The following is a 21,369-nucleotide window of genomic DNA, read 5'->3' as shown; positions in this document are numbered from 1 at the left end:
CTTCATCCCATAACTTCTTTTACTTTAGTAGTCAAATTTAGTCTCGGGGATATTTTATGTATAAATGCAGATAGGAACAATATAGGGCAGCAAAACTGACCCTTTTTGACAGCTAGTGATGGTACAGAAGCTGACTGAGAGGAGTTTTTGTTTAAACAGTCAGCAGCCTCTTAAAACAGCTAAGTTAACATTCCTGTACTCAGCTAGGATGACTCCTGTTAGAAGCTGAAAATGGAACATAACATAATCCATTATGGATGGATGTTGGAGAAGAGTTGTTCTCAGCATAGATATACTTTGTACCAAGCAATCTGAGGAGGCTCCTACATCCAGAGGGATGACTGACTCTGCAGAAGACATGCACTGAGCCTGTGGCAGCATAACAGAAGTATTAACTGAAAGGTATCACATTAACCTCGTTTTCCAGAACGGCATAAAAGGTCAAACAGCAGAAAAATGACAAGTGAGAAGAAATCTGAAATGAGCAAAGGTTCAAAAGATGGAATGAAAGACAGCTTCAGTTTACAATGAAATACTCTTTTTCAAAGAAAACCAAAATGAGACAGTAGTCAGATCTGCCAGTCTTTCAACTCAGAACTTTGTTACTGGAAAGATATTCTCTTTATGGAGGGGAGATGCAGACCTTCTCCCACAACGGGTTATAGGACCCCAGGTTCTTCTTGCTGGAACAGCACCTCAGGTAGTTTTATTCTCTCTCTCTCAAGCCCTTAATACACTGTACCATACAAAGAGTTTACAGGTTGCCCTGAGGAAATCAAATGAAGAGCAAAGGGAATTTTGTCAAACTTTTTCCATACACATATTGCCAAGGCGGCTGCAATTGTAAGCAAGAGAGAAAGCAGAAGTAGAAATACCATTCTCTTTCCTGCCACAAGTTTCACTTTTTGTCTCCCCAGTCCTTATCCCAGTGTTGGATGTGAGGCAGAGGAGGAGGTTGATGTTCCTAGTAGTGGATGTTTTTGATCTCAGATAAGGTAACAGAAATAGCCGAAAGCTGCCAGTTTATTGAACAATGGGCTGAAACAATGAGACACATTATGTGTTGTCTAGAGATGGTCATCCCATTAATGCAGTAGCCAGCAGAAGCTTGGATGGTTTTTTGAAGATCTACAGCCTTTTCTCAAGAAGAGAGGGAGCTGCTGTTGCAGGCAGACATTTGGGACTGCAATGGATATTTACTCTGAAGCAAGACTGTTATCCAGAACATTTCAAAATTAGCATGTTTTAAAGAAAGTTATGGGATCTGATCCAAAAGATCAAGAAATAACTTGTTAACAGAAAGGTTAGACTAATCTCATTTTGGGTGCTTAGTGTTGTGTTGACTGAGAGCACAGATTTAGCCTGTTTATCAAGGCAGGATAAAAATAGTTGTTAGTTCACACAAATGAATCTTTTTAGAATGAAAAAGTTTTAGTGAAGAGGAAGAAAATCTAAAAACTGTACATGTGATCTTCCTCAAACTGCAGGAACTCATGCACTCCATGCTGAAGTGCCAAAGCCAAACTCTTCCCTCTTACCTTTTTATCTCTGTATCAATCATGTCACAAAGGTATCTGTAGATTAATGAGTGTCTATCTACCAGAGTTCTTACAGAGTTAAGGCTGCAGGCAAGGGAAACAAGCTTTGTATAAAAATATTGGTTTATCTCCTAGATAATTTCTAGGTGAACTAAACTAGTCATGAGCCAGTCACTTCTACGTAAGCTAAGAAAAGACTTTATATTTGGCTCTTGTGGCTATTCCTGATGCTCTACAGAGAAGGAGAATGATTAACATTTTGTATTATCAAGTCCAAATGCTGCTAGTTGATGGTACCTGGCTGCTTTCCTCCTCCAAAGGTGTCAGAGGCATTGTAATCAGTTTACTGCTGACAAATTTCTTTAATTGATCAAACTAGACCTTGGTGGTGGGACAGAAATTATTTCTTATGCCAAATTTTGAAAACCTGCCATTAGAAAGCAAAGAGTGTCAGCCGCCCCATTATCCATATACAGGCAGATCCAGAAACTCTTGTAATTATTATCTGTTCTAGTCAAGCTGGAACCACGAGGCTTGAAGTTCAAGAGTGTTTGAAAACCTTACATGTTTTCTTGGACAGGAAATCAGTTAAACTGGGAGAAGGTTTCTCTTATGCTGGCCCAAACTTGTTTAATTTTCACCATGGAACTCTGATGGGCTCCTATGGAGAAATACTCAGTGATAAAGCTCAGCAAGGAGACGTGTCTGTGTGAGCAATTGTTCACCAGAAACAGCCTGGAGGGACACAGTAGCAGGGACACTGAGGGAGCTTGGGGTACTGCACTGAGAGAGGCAGGAAACAAAGGATGGAGCAGCACTGAGGTGTTGTGGCCATGCTCTGTTTAATACAATGGGAACTAATCCAAAGGAAGGACCCAGCTGGTGCCTGAAACCTGAACTTTTCTTTATTAACATGAAAATACACATTGCTTTTCCAACCCAGTGGCATTCGCTACCCTGTCATACGTTAACGAAGGAAAACCTGCACATGCTTCACAGATGTGACCAAAGTCACTCAAACTCCACCTCATCATGCACTGGTTGGAACTTTGTCTTTTATGACTCTTTCTGATGACTTGTGCCTCTGACAGCATCAGAGCACACCCAGGTGAAACTAAGCTTAATAAAGGGTGAAGTTAAAGCTCAGTGAACAGAGTTTAGTCATTGGCCTCAGTATATTTAATTCTAACTGAGTAAGTGCATTTAACAACAGCAATTCTGAACCTGCATAATCTGTTGCTTCAGTAAACCATTCTACTCATGAATCAGCAATTGTGCAAGTCTTTACTGAATGAAACCAGACTTGCAGTGCCAAATTGGTTATAATCAGAAATGAAGCCCATCCGTACCCAGCCACTTTGATATCTGAGTACCAGCTGGGATACAATTTGGTTTATTTTCTGCCAAATTTCATCCTCTAATGCAACAGGAAAAAAAAAAAAGAAGTGTAGTCAGCAGGATTGCCATGGATGAACTGCTGGAAAAATATAACAGTGCATAATTCTGAGAGAGAATAGAATAGGCCAAAAAATTTTTGGAAAATTAGTATAAAGTGGTATATTATGTAGAAAATTCTAGAAGTGTGTAAAAAGTTAAAAAATATAATGACAAAATAAATATTTGCACAGTATTAGAGAACTTATTTTGTGCCCAAAAGAAAATAAAAGTGTATTGTCTCCCCACAAAATTCCAGATTTAGAATATACTGCTTTGAAATCCAAAAACAAAGTTTTGAAAACGTTATTGGCTTTTGAAAGAGACTACTAAGAAAAGTTCAATACATGAGTAGATCTCCTCACGACTGAAACCCAAAACCTAAAAACAGAGAATAAGAAACTTGAAAAGGTATTGTCTGCAGCTAAAAACTGAGAAAAACAGCTGCAGGAAAAATTAAGCCTCCTACTGAACCTGTTGCCATTCTTGGTTTAACTAAAGAAAGGCAAAAAGTGGAAAACTCTACAGACCCCAAAATATGGCATGGAGACATCTGGCATGGTGGTGATAACAATGAGATGGAGGAAAGTTCTGATTGTCCCAGTACCCATCATTTTCATCCTTATGAGGCTGAAGCAAGCTTTTGTAAACTCTGTTGTTAACACAAGAGCACAGATGCCGTAATTTCTATAAAGCAGCAGACAACCTAAATATAAAGACTGGTCACCAAAAAGTGGAAACTGCAGGAATTGATAGAATTCTAAAGAATGCCTCACAGCAAACATGTTCTAATGGCTCCCTGTTGATAAGAAATTAACCAGTGCTGAAATATTGCTTGGTGCCACTAAAACCTGTATTTTAGGGTATGATTTCTTTTATGACAAAACATGGAAATTCCTCAGTGGTCAGTCTGTAATTTTGCTGGACAAGGTGGAGGAGAAAAAGCATCTTTCTGTCTGGAACAACTGATGTAAGATATGGGATCTTAATTAACGATTCCACTAAATTTCATCCAACACAAGTCACATTCTAACTTGAATATTTAGTATACCAGTTTGTTGTCAAGAACACATGCTTAGCACCTTCACTACATTTGCAAAGCACTCCTTAACTATGACAACCTTCTAACCATTCCCTGGGTATTTTCTACCAGAGTCAGCCATTTGCCCAAAAAAGAAGTAGAATTTTAGTTCTGCTTTATTCCAATGAAGAGTTTCAGATTCAGTCACACACATGAGGAAGAAGGATATTGGTGTTTTGCAGATGTTGCATAATCCAATATCAAATGACTCAAAGACCCAGTTAGCATTAAACTGATTTATTCCAGGCACTCAGTCATGTTTCCAGAAGTGTTAGTACAAAATACTCGCTCAGACTGCTATCAGTTCTTGATGTTCCTCTGATGTTACTAGCAGGGTGTCAAAACTGACAGCAGCTTTCTGGCCTGTGTTTGCCTCTGGATCTGCATCCATGCATACAGTGGCAACTTATTTGGTGGTCTTTGCTTGTTCTCAACACCCTCTCCATAACTTTCCAGCACTTCTGTTCCAGGAACCTTTGCTGGCAGAAGCTATCTTCTCTGCATCAAAGACAATATGGAAAAAAAGTGGAATATTAATATATGTAATTGGTCAGAATGACTCACAGTTCCATACATTTCTAGGTCCATTACATCTTGTTCTTTGGATAGTATTTCAGAAGTGCACATTTTTACCCATCAGCTTTCCATCAATGCCTGGTGTGAAATGTTCTATTGAATTAGTTTTCCATTAAAATGCACTGCAAGAGATCAATTCATGGATACCAATATTTGCCCATAGTAGTACAGGTAGGTAGTACATTTGAGCATAGAAATATATCCAGACTCAATGGAAGCACTGAAGCTGAAATCAACAAGGTAAATTTTAAATATTTGTGCATCCTTCTATTTTACTTGGTGCTTATTAGTGCAGGCTGTTCAGCACAGGGACAATTTTCTGAAGTTTGAATTTAACTAAACTGCAGTTCCAGGAGGGATGCTTCCATCAATCCAAGATTCAGTGTATCAACAGGATTCCTGGAGTATTTGATGAAAAGTCTATGCAGTAAGAGTCACCCCTACCCTTTCTATAATTATAGCTCTTTGTTTTCATTTGAATTGTCTGTTGTGTGTCTCAATCTTCTGCCTAAAGTTAGAGAGTGGCTTAATGGAAGCAATAACTCCCAAGGAGAGACAGAAAATTTGTTTTCCTTTTGTAGCCCTGACACATATTGGCAGCATGCTGTACAAAAAAAAGAAAAAAAGGGATTTTGTACCCTGATTTCTGCTCTTCTCTACCCAAAACTGAATTAATCTTGAGACTACCCTCTCTGTTGTAAGAAGTTTGAGACAAATTAAATAAGGCCTTATGGATGATTGATTCAGGCAAGCTTAACAGAATTTATATTGCCCAGTAGAGATAGATATTGATTGCTGCATGTTACTCCAGAAACTTATGGATAACAAGGAGAGGAGAGAAAAACTGTCTCCCATGATACTATTGCTCAAAGATATATGGTAATTAAAAAAAAAAACCAACCTTTTGAAAGATAAAACTGATGCAGCAGGTCGCTGATATATTCACCCTTTTTTAATCAGCAATGTCCACCTTAAAAAAACTTCCCTCCTGCTCAATAGACAACGAGGTGAAGACAGAGAAGGGGTAACCAAAGAAATGTTTCTAAACTTGTTGCCATTGGAAATTCACTTTATAAGCTGTTTGTGTTTCTTTACCACAGTACCTTCAAAGCCATTGAAGGAGAATAAAGTGAGCCAGTAAAGGCCCTCTCTGTGTTCTCACATAGCCCTCAGCAAAGGAGCAGTACCTGCAAAATCTGTGACAGAACATTTTAAGATGGATCTACAGCTTGTGCTGTTTCCAGAAGGAATCCATCTCTTGCAGCTGGTAGGAGGAAATTAATGTGACACAGAGCAAGGGGCTCTGCTGTTAGTAAGTGTCAGGCATGACTGGATCATGCCATGTAAAAATTTAGGAAAGAGACACCCACTTGCTTTCCAGATTATCCACAGATTACTGGGACCAGGGCTGACTAGACCTCTCACTTCTTAGTCTGAAACTTATCTGTCTTCACAGTCCTTGCAGTACCTTTGTGATACAGTCACAGATAATCTTATAAAGTAACCAATTTGACACACTTAATCTGCTAATCTTCAGTATGAACTTTCACAACCACAGGTTCACAGTGTGGTTTAGACTAAGTCTGGGAACACTGATGGTCACAGACTCACAAATAGTGAAGTTTATTGATAAAACAGGATAGGATCCAGAAATTACTATTCATGAGCACACTGGTTACCATGGAGTAAAGTTTACCTGATAGGCATCCTTTTGGGGAGAGATGGGTACAGCCTGTCAGCTATCCCAGGACGGGAGGGTGACACACCTCCCCTCTGAAGTTACAGTTATATTATTTCCTTTGAGGGTGAGGAAAAGGTAAAGTTGATGCCATTTTGTGATGGGGCTTTGAGTGACTTCAGTCATACAGTTTAACTTCATTAGAGTATGCAGAGCATGAAAAGCAATATGTATTTTTGAGAAAATGAAGCAATGTTCAGTTTTTGCTCATGGTTGTGCCCTTCCTTGGCTTAGCTCCCATTGGTTGCATTGCTTTAAAGAGAGCATGACCACAACACCTTCATGCTACTGCATCCTTTGTTTCCTGCCTCTCTCAGGACAGCACACCAAGCTCCCTCAGTGTTCCTCCTCCTGTGTCCCTGCAGACTTCTTGTTTCTGGTGAATTACACACAGACACTTCTTGCTTAGCTTTGTTTTTCAGATTTTCTCCACAGAGTGAAGTGGCACACATACTTTCTCTGCCCCAAATTGACAGCACTTAACAATAGCTATGCTTGAGAAGGAGGTTTTTGACAGGCTTGGCTAGAGGCATCCTTCTGCCAGCTGAAGATCACAGCTTCTTTACTGTATGTGGAGCACATTTGTGTTGGTCAAAATGGGATTTTTATTCTTGACATATTCAAGAACAGGAAAGGCTGAAGAAGAAGAAAGTGACAAGAAAAACTGCCACTTCTATCTATCCCAGTTATGGTGAAATACTGTACTTACAGCTGTTACTGAGTATGTCTCTTGCTATCTTGACTTTTAGTGTTATTTACTGACTCTGGTACACTCTCTATCTTCTAGTCATTCCTGAGATTTAATTCCTCTAAGACTCATCCTGAAACAAAAAGTTACAGTTTTAACTAAAGCATTTTGTAGCTGCTTTCTCATACTTGGACCTCCCATGTTTTATTTTCCCAACCAGATCAGTTAAGAACTAAGAGGCTCTAAAATCTTCAGTTTGCACATGTAGAAGTCTTTATGGCTCAGATATTACAGGTAATGATGGGTCTTACATATCTTTACAACATAGCAGTCATAAAACTAGAAGTCATCACAGTATTCAAGATGAGCTTTTAATTGTGCTCATAACTCACTGAAAATTCCTCACTAGCTAGCCAGCATGTCGTTCAGGTCAAACATAAAATTTGTGTTTGCTAGCTGGGAGAACAGAGATAGCTTAGGACTAAGGTTGCTGTGTTTTGTTTTGTTTCTCCTACCTAGATTTAAAATAAAAGAAAGCTGAAAGGTTTTAATTAGAGGTTTATGTACTTATCTGTACAGGTAATGTCCCAGTGGATAATACTGAAGTCTTATAGATCTCAGTAACCTCTTTTTTCTCTGCTACTGCTAAGTAACCCTTTTCATACTTCCTCTAGAGCACCATAGGGAGACCACACCATATTCCTGGCAGGTCAGAACAAGCTTGTGTCTTCAACCTGAGAATACTGCTTATCAAAGTATTTTTCTTTTCTTTTCCTTTTTTTTTTTTTTTTAAACCTCAACACTTACACCACTTGCTGTGTTGCCAATCCTGTTCTAATAGTCCAAGATTAATATTTTTTAAGCAGACCTAAATTCCTACACCTCTCTAGAATACTTAGGTATTCATACAAATGTACACAAACCTATCCTTAACATAGCCAGGTGAGTTTTTAATTAACTGGGACCAAATTATCTCCCTTTTCTCTTAATGGCTTCTTAAAGAATGACTTTCTGAATAGTGAGAGAACTTTCTGAGAGGCTATTAAAGACAAACTTCATAAAAAGACTGATGTTTTCGAAGCCTAAATATTCCTTCTGCTGAACTGCAGAGGTCCTACATTGTTTTGCCTTTAAAACTTTCCAGTACTGTGGCTTAGCTTTTACAGCTCCTCATTTAGTGTGAAAGTGAAGGACATTTCTAGTGTAACTGAGTCTAACATTAGAATTTCCCAGAGGTATTTGTGTGGGTACCATTAACAGATGGTGATTCGAGACTGAAGCACTTGAGTAACCCAGCTGATCTCGGGAAAATAAAAACAGGAGGCAGGATAGAACGCTTTCAAGCTATGCCCACCCCCGGTGTCATCCTGTCACCTGCATCAGCTGTACTTGTGCCCTTGGCTAATAGAAGTCACCTTGTGTTTAATTTCTAAATGTCTTTACCATGAGAAAATTTGTTTGGCTGTTGGAAGTGGGACCTGTGACGTGGGAGGTCAGTTTAGAAGGTGCTGCTTTCTCAAAAGCACAGAAAAATTTCTCAAAAGCACAGAAAAATTTCTCAAAAGCACACAAAAACTACTCAGTAAGGTGAACACTCAGTAAGCAGCAAAGCAAGCGCTTTACTTCCAGAAAGCTATTGGGTTAAAATTTTTGCCAGCTCAGACTGATTTTTTGTCAATTTAAAAGAACCTTTTTCCTGTGGAAATTACTTAAATCCTTGTTGCATACAAGCCTAGCTGAAAACCAACAAACAAAAAGACTATAATACATTAGAACACACAAACATGCCTGAAACAGGACAGTGAGAAAGAACTTTGACTGTTTGATCACAATTATGTACATTTACTACTAGGAAAACTTAGTATTTTTACAAACACCTTGCTTCCTTCTATCCTTTTAGTCTTTTCCTGTACTCTTACTTAAGTTTCCTTCATATAGCCTACCCAGAGTAAAGTAGATCAGCTCATCTTATACACCAGACTATTGGACTCTTCACAGGGAATTGCAATCAAGACAGGCAGCACACATAAAAACCTCAGAAAGCATCAGATGGTTGCAAAATACACTGAATTTTACCACTGTTCTTCTTTCCTTCTGAAACAAGGGGATTTGTTTGTGAGCAGCTGCATCTGTTTCAGAATCTCCTTCCACTTCTGGTACATTCTTTTCTTTTCCTGTATCATACAGTAATTGAGGTGGGAAGGCAGCTCCGAGATCATCTGCTCAAACCCCACAAACCGGACAGAGGAGGAACAGATTTGTCACAGTCATGTCTTGCTGGGTTTTGAACATCTTCAAGGATGGAAACTCTACAGACCCTTTTCCAGTGTTTTTCTATTCCCTGTAATAAAAGTGTAGTTTTCTTTTTTTTTCCTTAAAATTTGAAAACGGAATTTCCTGTATTTCAGTTCGTGTCTATGATAGAAAAACATTGATGAAAGCAGAAATGGGTATACTCTAAGTGTAATAATTAGAATATTTTTTGTTAAATTAATGAAAAGAAAGCCACAAAACTTTTCTTCACGTAAATTTGATTGGCTTGCAGTTACTTATGCACAATGCTACTTTGGAGACAGGCATTACTCACCAGGTATTTAGAAGCATCTGGTTGAAAAAGCAAATTCCTGAGAGACAGGTGGACTCTCAGGAATTTGAATTAAAACTATGACTTGTTCAGGGTGTAAGCACAAGCTTTTAGATAGGAAAATATTTATCTTATCAATTCTTAAGTTTTTATATTGAACTTCTATGATTCTCATGTTCTTTGGTTGGCCCCTTTTTCTCCAGCATAAGGAGTAGTCATTTAAATATTTTTTTTTCATTCTTACAGCTTTTTTTCCTTTTCCAGTTTCTTTCTTTTCCTTTTCTTCTCTCTCATGATTCTCTGGAGAAGTTTGAACAGCCTATATTTGAAAGGCAGCTTTCATCACGTAACAGAATTCAGGAGTTTGAGGTGTTTTGTGGAAAAACATATTTTGTCTTTCCCTCTCCACAGGATTAGGAAAGGAGTACCATGCTACTCTCCTTTGTCTAGAAAATGAGAACTGCACAGGCCTGTGTCCTGCTGCATCTTCACGGGGAGCTGGAAACAGCTGGTGTGCAGGCAGAAAATCAATCCTTGACTTCCTCAGTCCTCCCTGTTTACAGGAAAAAAAGAGCATATAAACTGCTTTAAGGGCAAACAGTGGTATTTGCTTCCTGAAGACCATGGCCACAGGTGTGTGCCTCTGTGAGGTTCTCTGGAGTCCCACCAGGGGTGTCTGCTGTGGTCCCCCACTCCCCTCTTTAGAGAAGTCACTCAGTTTCTCACTGCTCACTGTCCATTGTAGAACATTTGCAAATTGCAGTATTTTTGAGACCTCTGTCTGTCTTTGTGGATGGGTTACAAGGGAGGCTGCAGAATGTCAGCTGCATTTTCACAGCATAATTTTTCCTAGGACTAGGAATTACAGAATTACAACTGCATGCAGTTCATCGGCTTGAAAAGGATATAGGTCCTTGTTCTCATAACTGTGTTTCTGTGTAGCCACAAGTATTAACTACGTAAGTATCTATTTTTATTTTTTTTTTTGATTCCTCCTGTGCTGAGCCCACACAGGCACTGGGTGGGGTGCCAATCTCCTCACAGGGATCTGCAGAAGTGAACAGGCCTTCTGGACACCAATGATACACTAATTTTGCTTCCTAAAATCTCTTGCTGTGCCCCTTTTCATCCAAGGTTTTCCTCTTCTGACTGGGTATTCTCACATGAATATAGTAATGAGACTGGTGTAAAAGGTGCTTTCCTTCTTAAATCTCAGTAGAGGATACTTTGCACCTCCTTTACTCCATGTCCTGCATATTTCTAATCAAAGTCACACGTTTGAAAACGTTTTTAAAAAGAAAATTGGAAATGTGTCTGTATTTCCTGTTTCGAGTATTTGGAAGTCTTGTGTTTTGACAATCTACTAAGATACTATAGCTAAACACTAAAGCCTAGCTAGAACTATGATAATCCTGTTTTTTGTTTAATCCTAGAAAACAGTGACTGATACCTATCAACACAGCATTTCACATTGATCTAAGCTGTCTGCCATTTCTGAGGCATGAACAAAAATAACTGCTTTAAAATCTGTTCGGTTAACATGTTCCTAAATGATTTTAGTAAAATAGGTTTGAAAACTTTCCTGTAGAACTGTTAACTAATATTGTACTTCAAGTGACTGGCTCCTTTTAATGCTCTGAGCCTCTTTTGATATCTCTAGCCTAAAAACTTAAAACTGTTTTATACTGTGCAAATTTTCCTTCCTTGGGGTAAATGTTGCATAAGTTTACTCCTAGCTTGAAAAAGACTTATTTTAAGGGTAAATATCTTTAAGTAAGCTTGAATGTAATCAAGTAATTAAGTAAAAACATTACTTTAACATGTAATCTTGAATGTCTGTGCTACATAATACCTGGCAGATTGTGCTAAATTTTCAGATTTGCCTCAAAGTTGCCTTAAGTTGGTGAAGAACTGATGAAGAGTAACATGAGCTGCGCCCTGTGCTTATCTTGCACCTGGCTCAGGCAAGGCTTGAAGGCTGAAATATATTTGGAGTGAAGCGAGTCCTCTCAGCTGATGTTGTTTCAATGAGGTACAGGACAACATCTGCATTTCTGCACCAGCCACTGGCCTCACTCCCCCTTCACTGTGAGAAACAAGCCTTGTTATAAATCTGGTTTGTTAAGGAGATAACGAAAAAACTCTCTGTTGAAGGTCAGAGAGCCTCTACCGCTGCCTCAGAGGGTGGAGGAGGACCCAAGTGTTTATTTTACCTTTTGTATCAACTATAAATTCTGACCAAAACCAACTGAGGCTCTCATTTACACATTAGTTTTCACCCCCCTAAGAATGCAAATGAAAAAAAAAAGAAAACATGCCTTACACGTATGACCACAGTCACCAACAGCCCACCCTATAACAGGCGACCGTTCCACCCCTTTGGGAAGGGCAAAAATTATAGTATAAAAGAAGAGGGGTGTTGGTGACAAAAAGGGAAAGGGGGAAACATCTCTGCTCACTGGGAATCGATCCACGGGTTCTGTCTCTTCTCTTCTTTTCCTGAAGGGCCGCCTTTGGGTAAGTTCTGCACTTCCAGCTGTGTTGGAGCAGACCTGGGAATGTTTATATACCTGTGTCTACATATATATATATATAAAAATATATATATATATATATATAAAAATATTATATTATATTATATTATATTATATTGTATTATATTATATTATATTATATTATATTATATTATATTATATTATATTATATTATATTATATTATATTATATTATATTATATTATATTATATTATATTATATTATATTATATTATATTATATTATATTTATTATATTATATTGCATTGCATTACATTACATTACATTACATTACATTACATCTATCTTTATATACCTGTATCTATATTTTATATAAATATGTATATATGCACACATATATAAACATGCACACTGACACATATATATATGTATGTATAAAATATTATATACATATATTATCTATATCCCTCTAATATATCTCCGTTACTGCACCCCAGCATTCTGTAGCTATTCCACCTCTGACTGGTAGCTCTGAACCTGCCCTCTGTTATTTCAATGAACTAATCCATGAGTTTTTTGTGAAATACATGTGAATTCACACAAAGGTTCGTGATGCTGGGTTGTGCAGGTTCTTCATTAACTCAGCCACGGCATCAGAAGCTGGCAAACTGCACTGTTTGTGAGTCTGCAATCACAAAAGTTCTTATGGAAAGTGACCAGGCTGATAGTGCCAAATTGGCTGAAAAGAGAAACGAAGCCCGGTTGCTCCGATCGCTGAGGACCAGGTGGAACAGAGGGTTCCCAGGTTTTTTCCCTGCCAAAGTTCTATACCCTTATCAGAACACTAGTTTCAAAAAACAAGAGAAACATACATTTTGAGTGATGCAGAACACAGAACAAACCTTTTGTCCATTGTACTCCCCTACCTTTAAATACAGCTTTAGTTTGCCTCCAGCTTGGAACAGTTTCCTCTGTTGCAGGACATTTTAGATACAGAGATTTTGCTTAATACAGGGAAATATCAGTTATTGAAATTACAACTTCTGTTGCAAAAACTTTGAGCAAACATCTTTTAAGCTCCACTTAAATTTCTTTCGAAACTGTGCAAACCTGGCATGTTTTGAACCATTTGAGTTTTACTGGTATCATGAAATGTGTCTGTGTAAAAAGGGGAATTCTGTCGCTTGAAAGAAGCTGGGTCTGTGAGAGAACTCCATATCCATCGTGATGTGAAGTTTTCATTTTCCTTAAGTTGCATATAGTACTGAATTTTCAAGGGAATAGAATACACAGCTCACACTAAAATTTGATATGCCTCTGCTCTCAGACAAAATCTTTTGCATATATACTTGCCTAATATGTAACATTTTTGTCCAGTGACAACTAAGTTGCAGTTTCCTAAAAGAAACTGATGAAGGTCACACACAAAAAATTTGAGAAGCTACTGAAAAGAACTTTGTCCAGAGATTTGCAGGAAAGCGGACAAAAATGGGAGAAAAAAACCCCAAAAATCTTCTTTCCCATAAGAAGGGACTGGCAACACTTTATTTCAGGTTTGTGAGCTGCAGAATATCGGCAGTAGGGATTAAAGTGTTCATTTTCAGCTGGGAGGGCTTACAGATAAGAAGCATTGCTTAAAATTTAGAAGTTGGAATATTGGTAGAGAGATGCATGAAGTTCTCCCTTGGCCCCTAAATATGTGCTGTCTGAAGTGAACAGCTATTATTTACAGGAGCCCTTGAAAAGTGACGGTGTCAGTTAGAATACAACTTTGAGGGATTTTTATGATAGTGGGAAGGTGGTTATACTTTGCCTTGTTATGTACAATTTTGTGATACCATGCTGTAAATTTCAGATGACAGAATACTTAAAATATCCAAAGACTGCAAGTACCTACCTGTTATTGAACAGAGTACTTTTACATTCTGACTACTCCACTTGCCTATTACAGAAGGATAAAATCATGCTGATTAGAAGAATCTGATTTCTATTAAGCTATTCTATTTCCCAATACACTGTGAGTTGGCACCATGATATGAAACAAAATACCAATTTTTACTGCAATGCTGTTTATACTTTAATCATGTTCTAATAAATAGCAGAACTAACAGTCACCCTCAGAAGGTCATTTTATCAACAAGAGAGCTTATTCTGATTGAAGAAAACAATAATATTAATTTACATTTTTAACCAAGAATGTAGACCCTGCATGCTATACCATTATGAAAAAAACAGGGCTGGATTTACTTACTGAAGGAGGGTGGGGGGAAGTAAGGAGTTCAAATAATAAATCACAATAAATCACATTGCACTGCAAAACTACCAAAGTTTTCTGTACTGTCTGGTTCAGATGAGAGTATCAGTTTCCAGTCACAGAGATAACTGTTGAAACCACCAAAGTGTCCTTACTGGAGCATGCAAGTTAAATGATAAAAGTGCAGCAGGCGTTTAAGTTCTCAGCAGTATGAGAGGGCATGAGGAAGGATTTCTCCCAAGGCATTAGCACAGGCACCCTTAGATGTCATTGTGCTGAAAGAACAGGCAGTGATACCTAATGCAGATATTTTCTGAGCACCTGGCTGGTCTCAAAGGAAAATGTTCCTTTGCTTCTCACACTGATCTGCCTTTGTCCTTCTTCCCTGATTACTTCAGGGATCAGGTGTGTGTCTTTATTTCCTTGGGCTTAATTCTAGGTTCTGCATGATGTTATAGACATGAACTGGTTTTGCCTTGCACTTTCTTTTTATCTCAGACAGGTGCTGTTTCTAAACTCTAGGCATGCAGCTTCTTAAACTCAACCAAGCACTTTTTTCCCTCCCTCTAGATTTGCCAAGAAAACAGGAGTGTCCAAAATTATCTCGTGAAGTGCCTTCAACTCCAGTAAACAGGCTGAATGAGAAGTGAAAAGTGTGTGTGTGTAGCTGGTAGCACTCAACAGACCAGCTGTGCAAAAGCAGGGCTGGGCTGTTCCAGTTCTGTGGATGAGCTTGCAAGAGATGTGTTCTAAAAAAAACAAACCCAAAACAAGCAAAAAAACCCCAAAAAGCAAAAACCAAAACAAAAAATCCCCAAACCCACACCAAAACCCAACTAACCAAACAAAAAACAAACAAACAAAAAAGAAAAGCTGGAACATGGGGTAGGGAGAATTTGTGTTTATGAACCTTCTTTTTCTTCCCATAGCATTTAATTCAGAGGTAAGGCTGCCCAGCTATAATTCAAGAGACACAGAACTGAAGCAACTGTTAATCTCTCCCTCTTATGATTTTTTCCCCCATAAAATTGCTTATTGCTTGATTCATTGTAAATAATTTTCTTGCCTTATGAAGGATTCCCAAATTTTTTATGCTTCTAGAATCTAAGTACACAGCTGCAGAAACTGAAGTGTTTTGTGCTGGTATTTCCATCAGAAATTATCTGTAGAATTTTCAGGTCACTGGAAATTTTTAAAAAAATATTTTCATTTCAAACAGGAAGGAAGTAAGTTGTATCCAGAAAAAAGAAAGTTCCTGTAGAAGTGCATTTCTGAGATTAAGGAGTCCTCCCTCTTACAGGATTCAGGTGAGACAAAAGGTAAAATGAAAATATGTTCAGTGACGATAAATTAAACCCTACTTTGGTTTAATGTTTTTTGGATGTGCAGAATGTTAAAAAACAGGTTGGTATATTCAGCAGATGCACTGCTATATGTAAGCCACAAGGCAGATAAGAAGATGATGATGTAGTAACAACTTGTACAAGTGACATTAGAATTTGAATAATAATGAGAACTCTGCAGCCTTTTCACTCCATATCATTCTGTGCAGTACCTTTAAGCTCTCCTGATGAACTCTTTACCTGCTCTGAAAACTTTGTGAAACTTGGTGTTCTGGGCCATCAAAATATTTGGAAAATATGTGTGGGGAAAAAACCCAAACAAAACCAAAACCAACCGAAAAAAAAACCCCCACAAAACCGAAACAAACCAAACCCAACCAAAAACCACAACACCCCCCCCAGCTCCCCCCCCAAAAAAACCCCCAAAACAAACCCCAAAAAACCACAAAACACAATGACAAAAAAGAATCTGTGACATTAAATATGTAAAGTTCAGCTAAGGCTTTGATGATTGTGAAGCTCTAATATAATGATGTCCTGAGTTACAAAAATACATTAACTTCATTCTTTTCCCTAGGATTGTAATGGAGAGCTGTTCCAGAGAGAGCAAAGTAATCCATAACTGATTCTTTCTTTCTGTTTTTCTCCCCCATGGCAAAGTAGGACGAGGTCTAAGAAGAAGAATCATGTTACATTAGGTGTGTGCAAATAATCTCCATTACAGAAAAATGGTGTAGGCATTGCTAATAGGCTGTGCTTTCAGATTTCACTTTCTCCAGAAATATACCGCATATCGAGATGAATATGATATATGTAGAATTTGGGTTGTGCTGTTGTGTTCTGCCCCCCTTATTTTCACTTTTGCTACGTAAACCTCCTTCTTCTGTAGGACAACTTGAAAAGTATAATTTATTTAATCATTTGTTGCTTGGATACTGTTAGTCTTCCTTGACCTAGAGCTGCACTCCTAAATCAAGCTTACACAATTTGAATGAAACTTGATATTAGCTTTAGATTAAAAACAACCTAAGCATTGCAAAGGCATGTATGTTTTCTCTAAGAATGACATATATCTGCCTTTGTGATTGGATTTTCTTCTGTTTTCTTCCTGTGGTATAGTTAACAGTCCTAGAAGCTAGAATACAATACAGATTATTTTGTCAGAAATAGTTTTCACTTCCTTTATAAATAACCATTCTATAACTATTTCTTTTCTTTTGTGCTCTTGGAGAACACCAGAGGGACACAATCCCTTAGGAATATTGTACACATTTCCCCAAGATAAAAATTTGGATAGCAAAGAAAAACTTCTAGTTCATAACCAAGTAATCTGGAAACATTTGAGAATCACTTCTGCTAGAAATATTGAGCAGTTAAACTATATTTTGTTATATAAGAGTCTTTCAAATATGTATTTCTCTTTGAGGGAAAAATACTAAATATTGAGAATGCTTTCACACAGAAGCTTAGTATATGCTTGTCTATATCATGTAGGTAATTTTAACACTGAGTATTAGATTTGCCTAATAGCAGGTTGAAGGTCAATGGCACCAGTCCTTTACATTCACCACTAATTGTGTCCTGTTAGCTAGAAAATGAAAATGAAAAATCTAGAAATCAAAGAACAGGGCCTACACATGCATCATCTAACTAAACAACCTCATTATTTCCTGGGTTATTTATTCAGGGTTAAAACCTCAAACACTTACCAGCTGACTGATGATCTATCCATAGGAATGGAAGGGGCTCCCTTATGAAAAGAAAAAAAAAAAGGCTTTCATCAAAACTTGCAGAATTTTTCATGTCTTTCTTCCGTCTTCTCCCCATTCAACAAGACTTTGAAAACCAACAGAAGGGGAAAAAGGGAAATTTTTACTTGAAAAACTGGGAACTTGACTAACATTCACTAACATGAATGAATGTGATGTTACTTACCAGTAAAAAACCTCCGTCACACATAAAGGATGCATTTTCAGTGATTAAGGGCAGGGGAAAGTATATGAAGCAAACCACAAATGGGATACATGGTATTTTTGCTGAAAATTACTCATGAACTTTCAGCACAAAGGAGTTTGGTGAGCTGGGGCTCTGCCAAACTCCTCAGGCTGTTGTATGGCCAGGTAACCTCTCCCCAGTATCTCCCCAGTAACCCTCCCACCCTCCCAGCCTTGGCAAGGCCTGGATTTAGAGCATTCCTTGAAGGGAGCCTATACCAGCCCACTGAAAAATTACTGAGTGAGTATGAAATTTGGGCTTGCTGAAGCATTAGCAGCAATTCAGGTTAACACACCTGGCAGAAATTCCACCTAAGTAACTGTGAAATAATTCCACAAAGATTGAATTTAAAGCCCAAGTATTAATTCCTTCCTTTCAGGGACCATTGCTGACTGCACGCTATCCATATACTGTTTTAAGCAGTTTTAGCACTTTTCAGATGCCCTTGTCATGTCAACCTTTCTTTTTTTTTTAATAGGTTCTTCTCTGGATGGCTGAATTAGCCATCTAGCTCCAGTTAAAACCTAAGTCTGGCTATGATAAGTGTGACTCTAGTCATCACAATAAAACAACTGGTGAGTGGTGAATCAAGATCACAGGAAATCTGTGTAGGAGATGAAGTAAATCACTTCAACCACAGCAGGGCTTTCTACCCCACATCTTTCACATTTTTCTTTTAAATTTAACTTGTGTCTCCTCCCTTGAGAACCCACAAGAGCACTAAGCAAGAACTTAGTGACTCAGATTTAAAGTGTTTTCACCTGTACTATGCAAAATGATAATGATGAAAAAGGTATTACTTTCATCCCTCAATATATTTGACTACAGGAAGCATGCAGATCATCTTACCTTTGTATTTTAGATATATTCTTTATAGTTTCACAAGCAATGAAAGTATTCTTAGTTAAAAAGCAAGCAGAATAATTTTGAGTTTTTCAGTAATGCTAACTATAGATTTTTTCCCCTCTCATTCAGAATCTGTAATTTTTGTTCTGTAGAGGCCTTATGTTGTCTTCTCTTTTAAAGATTGACAGAAAAGCTGTCATGCCTTTGGCAGATAGTCATTCATGAGATCAATTTAATTCAGTTTTTAACAGAGCAATTAGAAGGTCAAATATCAGAGATAGCATAGTTTCAAAAAGCTTGAACTGAGCTGAATATAGAAGCCATGAAAATGAGGAACATTTTATTTTTAAATTTAGAATGACGTAGCTGAACAAGTTCCTTCATTTGTGGCCCTCTGCATAAAGTATGCTCAAAAATGACATGTCAATTTAAAAAACCAGATAGTTTACAGAAAAGAAAGCAAATTTCTCTTGTTGGAATCTCTCATTGTGCCCTGAGAAGTTCAGACTAATGAATTTGGATTGTAAGTGAATTAATGCAAATGAATAACATGGTATTTCTCACTTTAAGTGCATATTATAAAGGAAGATTTTAATTTTTCTGCCTTTTTTTTCTTGGCTATTTACAACTTCTTTGGAGAAAATAAAGCAGCTTTTATCATATCAGTGATAACAGGGACTTCTTGAAGGTATGATTGCCCTTGCTCTTCCTCATCAGAGGTTGTTTCCCAGAGTAAGGAGGATACTAGAGTTTTATGTGCCCCCTGCCATGCAAGAATTGCTTCAATAATGGACTTAGGCCAGCTTTACTAAGAGACGCTGACATCTGGGATGCCCTTTCCTACCCAGCTCCCCAGCATGAGTTTCTGCTCTAGTGATGGTTTCAGAACAGGCATGAAGAAAGGAGTTTTTTATGTGCAAGAACCTGTAAAGTCTTCCCAGGACTAGGCCAGGTGCAAAAGGTTTGATCAATTGTGATCACGTGACATGAAAGTTTTACCTTTCTCCGATTAAAGTTTTTACTGGGCTTTATTCAAAGCATTAAATCACTGTTGCCCACCCTTGGGAATACACGTTATTGTTGCTTCAGGTGTCACTGACTATAACATGCTGCAGTTTTACTGAACAAGGCTGACTGAGTCTCAGCTTTACCAAGCCAAAGGAAACAGAACTGTTTGCTTAGAAACAGCACTATGGAAGGATGTAGCTGAGGTATGGTTTGGTTCTGTAAGTTTTACAAATTAGTTTGGATTAGGAGAAATTGAGACAGCCTTAAAAATTTACATTTGATGCCACAACAACTTAGCTCATTTTTATCCATCATGATATATAGGCCATGACATCTTTTTATGCTGTTCTTTAACAAAAAACAGTTCTGACATAGCTGTTTGTTAAATATATGTACAGCTTAGATGGAATCAAGTACGACAGGCTTGAAACAAAACAGGCAATGAAAATTTGTACCCACTATTTAAAACACATTTTCTTTCCTTATCCTCTGTTTTCTTTGACAAGTGTTTGAAATGACAGGTTTTGTATTTCTGGTGCTGAACACAAGCACAAGATGAAGCTCAGGCTGCCTGAGCAGCGATGAGTATCATCAAGGGATTCTCCACTTTCAATTGTACAGCTCACAGCAGTACTATTAAAATAAACAGTCACCACTTTCACAAAGGATTGCAAAACTGGACACAAAATGCCAGGGAATAATTATGACACAAAACCAGTAATTGCCACCTTTCTGCATCTTTTGTCTTCCTTAGTGTTGCCTTGGGGCTGAAAGTGGCAGGCCCTTGGGTGAAAAAAACTGGTAATTAGGGCGTATTTTATTGGTTTTGTTGTTGTTGTGTTTGTTTGTTTGTTTGTTTGTTTGTTTGTATTTTTCGTTTGTTTGTTTGTTTGGTGACCCTAGTGCTTGAAGGAAGATCAGAGGATATTGTTGCTATTCCATTTCCCAGAACAGAAACTTTCTGAGACTGCTCGGATGCTCCGTGTCCAAGTGGGAAGGGGAAAGCTCCAGGACCAGGAGTGAGTTTCCTTCCATCAGTAGAGAGGAACCCTGTTTTCCATCCTACTGGAGTTAGTGATTTAGTTACCCACTTATCTGACTTCCTAATTTTGGTGCCTAAAGGCAGATTTTGTGAAGCCATTTTCTGCACCAGTGTTTTGCTCTTTTCTGACACATTAGTAATTAGTTTCCCTGTGTACTGTTAAATGAGCTGCAGCGTGTGCAGCAGCCGAGTTTGACTTTTGGGCATAGCTTTATGACAACACTTATGGAAACAGCATTTGTGTTTAGAGACTACAATCCAGAAGGATCTTTATCACTGTAATTTGCTATAAAAGATTTTTTGCTTTTTAAGTGAAATAGTTGGCTGAGAATGCCTTTTGCCATTCAGTTTTTCTCTTAACTTTCACATCATCTGGACATACTGTATGGTATTATTACAATGTCTTGTCACTAGCAGGTTATATGGTTAGTATTTTAAAATACAGAAAGACAAAAGTGGCCAAGAATGAAAATAAGAGAACGAAAATTAAAATAGATTTAACAGGTAAATGTTGAGAATTGGTTTTAATAGGAATACTGACAAAAGCCTTGATATAAGACATTTTCCTGGAGAAAGCACGTATGTTCAATACTGAACAAAAAATAAAATATGGCTTTAAGACAGCTTTTCAGAGCATGCATCCAAACAGAGATGTGGCTCTGCTCAGATGTAGTGAGCACTAAGATAAGCTGAGTTTTGAGTCTTAGTACCAGGCTTACAAAATAGAGCTCCCTGACAGAAGGAGGGG

The 21,369-nt window shown here is 37.9% G+C and overlaps 1 protein-coding gene across 12 annotated transcripts in view; it reads left to right on the top strand.

Annotated features, from left to right (window-relative positions):
• LOC111941588 (uncharacterized) overlaps positions 1-21,369 on the top strand; it is a 106,902-nt gene that overhangs the window by 41,872 nt on the left and 43,661 nt on the right. For 8 of the 12 annotated variants that reach the window (XM_086868772.1, XM_086868767.1, XM_086868766.1 and 5 more), the window contains exons 1-2: positions 12,089-12,156; positions 15,607-15,694. The gene's annotated coding sequence lies outside the window, so the exon portion shown is untranslated. Of the gene's footprint in view, positions 1-12,088; positions 12,157-15,606; positions 15,707-16,398; positions 16,429-18,203; positions 18,301-21,369 lie in introns of those variants that run through there. The other 4 variants (XM_086868769.1, XM_086868770.1, XM_086868771.1 and 1 more) reach the window with 4 other exon arrangements.

Source organism: Cyanistes caeruleus, chromosome Z (assembly GCF_971803275.1).
Source record: "Cyanistes caeruleus chromosome Z, bCyaCae1.hap1.1, whole genome shotgun sequence".
In the NCBI taxonomy this organism is placed as follows: domain Eukaryota; kingdom Metazoa; phylum Chordata; class Aves; order Passeriformes; family Paridae; genus Cyanistes; species Cyanistes caeruleus.
The sequence above is the reverse complement of the archived record's forward strand: the minus strand, read 5'-3'. Positions and strand labels throughout refer to the sequence as shown.